The 2,654-nt window shown below is 39.0% G+C and overlaps 1 non-coding gene across 1 annotated transcript; it reads right to left on the bottom strand.

Moving 5' to 3' along the window:
- Window positions 1–551: 551 nt before the first annotated feature.
- LOC136484503 (small nucleolar RNA R71) lies at window positions 552–657 on the bottom strand. Its single transcript, XR_010766025.1, has one exon. It is a non-coding gene; the product is annotated as a small nucleolar RNA R71 (small nucleolar RNA).
- Window positions 658–2,654: the final 1,997 nt, after the last annotated feature.

The raw sequence follows: 2,654 nt of genomic DNA, 5'->3' as shown, positions 1-2,654 counted from the left end.
GAGTTTGGGCCCATTAGGGGCGCATCTAGGGGTCTTGCATGACCCTAGAGTCTTCATAAACAGCCGCCCCCCTTCATTATGGTTTGGGGTTTTGCTTAGATTATTTTGTCAAGAAACAGTTTCGCCGTTCTTCGGTTTGTGAGACCCCAACTCGTGAGATTAATCTTTCATCTGCAATTTGGTTGCGTTCTTTCTTGTTCTTGCTCATGTTCTTCATTGCACAGGCAATGATTAGCCTTATTGGCGAGGTCAACCTAGTCCGTGACTTGGTTGATAACCAGAGGAGCTGTGGTGCTAAGATTGCAGGGTTCGATCTTTCGATCTGAAGCCGGATCAGTGTGTCATTCTCCGCCACAATGATAGTTACCATCACCTGACGGAAGATCGGGATCCCCGTCTCCATTATAAGATCATCAAACTCCATCTATTTTCGTTCTCCCTCCTGGGGAGGTCCAAATAGTGGTTCTACAAGGACCAGGAAGCTGTCAACATATGGAACAAGTGTTCCATGACATTCCTCACGAAGTTCTTCCCGATGGGCAAAACCAATGACCTTCGTGGAAGAATTTCCAACTTCCAACAGACAGCATCAGAATCCATCCCGGGAGCGTGGGAGAGGCTACAAGAATACATCCTTGCCTGCCCACACCACAAGATGGAAAACTGGTTGATTCTTCAAAACTTCTACAAACGGGCTAACTTCCACATCCAGAGCCCACATAGATGCTACTGTCGGAGGAGCCTTCTTCTCACTCACAGTCAGCGGGGCTACAGCTCTCATTGAGAAGATGGTCTCCAACAAGGGGTGGAGTAAAGACATACTCCAACTCCAAGAAGACGGCATGCATACCGTGGAGGAAACAGATATGCTGGCCATAAAATTGGATCTCCTAATAAAATGCTTGGATGAGCACGATGCCATAAAAGGAACACCCTATAGTACTGTCCAATCACTCTACTCACATATACCATGTGAGGTGTGCAAAAACTTCGAACACTCGGGGAACGACTACCTTGAGACCCATGAAGATGCGCTGAACAACAACAACGGGTTTCGTCCATAAGGAGGTCCAGGGTGGAATCAGTCGCACCCTCCATATCAGGAAGGTAACTTTGCTTACCATTCAATTTTTGCAAATCAACCTTCCTTAATAGATCTTGTGTTAGGGCAAGCTCAAATAAATGAAAACTTGACAAAGAAACTTGCCTCTAACGATGAAATTTTTTAAAACATTAATTCAAATTTAGAAGGCTTAAACTTTTCCTTCAAAAATCAATTAAGCCTTAATAAAATATTTAAAACCCAACTAGCTCAAATTGCTGCAATAATTCCTGCATATGATTTTGAAAAGATCCTGGGGCACCCTGAGATTTCATTTGAAAATATCAATGCAGTAATCATGAGGGATAGTAAGTCCACTCATGATCTACCATATCCTAACCATGCAAGAAGAGCTAAAAAAGCACGAGGATACAACCCTGCACCATAGGCTTTGAGCTAGCTTAGGGAGGACCCCCACAAGGTAACATGTATCTTGCACTCTTATCACTTTCCGTTACCTTGCATAAAAAAGAAAAACAAATGAAAGAAAAGAAAAGAATAAATAAATAAATAAAAACTTATGGTTCTATTGTTCACCTTTTTCACCTATGTTGGATGAATCTTATTTATCCTTTCATACTTTCTATCTCTATGCCGACATATTTTGGTTTGGGAGTATTGGTTATACATCTTTCAAATTAAGCATGGTGCTTAGTTTGAAGTTTGGATGTAATGATCATGCTTCTCTAGGCCTTTTAATTTAAGCATGATGCTTAGGTTAATTAGCCTACCTTGATTAAATTAGACATGGTGTCTAGTTTGATTATTGAACCAAAATTGATAAGTATAGATATTGGTTGATTATATGGACTAACCCTTACAGGAATTTATCAACTTCATGAGGGTAAGTCTTTGAGATGACGAGATGAAAATTTGCTCGGTGAACCTTGATTAAAATTTAAGAAAAAATAACAATAAATACAACAACAACAACAACAACAACAACAACAACAACAACAACAACAACAACAACAACAACAACAACAACAACAACAACAACAACAACAACAACAACAACAACAACAACAACAACAACAACAACAACAACAACAACAACAACAACAACAACAACAACAACAACAACAACAACAACAACAACAACAACAACAACAACAACAACAACAACAACAACAACAACAACAACAACAACAACAACAACAACAACAACAACAACAACAACAACAACAACAACAACAACAACAACAACAACAACAACAACAACAACAACAACAACAACAACAACAACAACAACAACAACAACAACAACAACAACAACAACAACAACAACAACAACAACAACAACAACAACAACAACAACAACAACAACAACAACAACAACAACAACAACAACAACAACAACACAACAACAACAACAACAACAACAACAACAACAACAACAACAACAACAACACTCCCCCAAGATTTGAGTTTATTGGCTAAAAATATCTCATCCTAAAAACTTAAAACTTGTGGGTTACAAATGCTTAATCTAGTCTAAATTATTGTGGGGCATGATATGGTGCAATAGAAATTTGCCATGACTTTGTTCTAA

The sequence above is a fragment of the Miscanthus floridulus genome, chromosome 9, assembly GCF_019320115.1.
Source record: "Miscanthus floridulus cultivar M001 chromosome 9, ASM1932011v1, whole genome shotgun sequence".
In the NCBI taxonomy this organism is placed as follows: domain Eukaryota; kingdom Viridiplantae; phylum Streptophyta; class Magnoliopsida; order Poales; family Poaceae; genus Miscanthus; species Miscanthus floridulus.
This window is presented reverse-complemented; position numbering and strand designations above follow the sequence as displayed.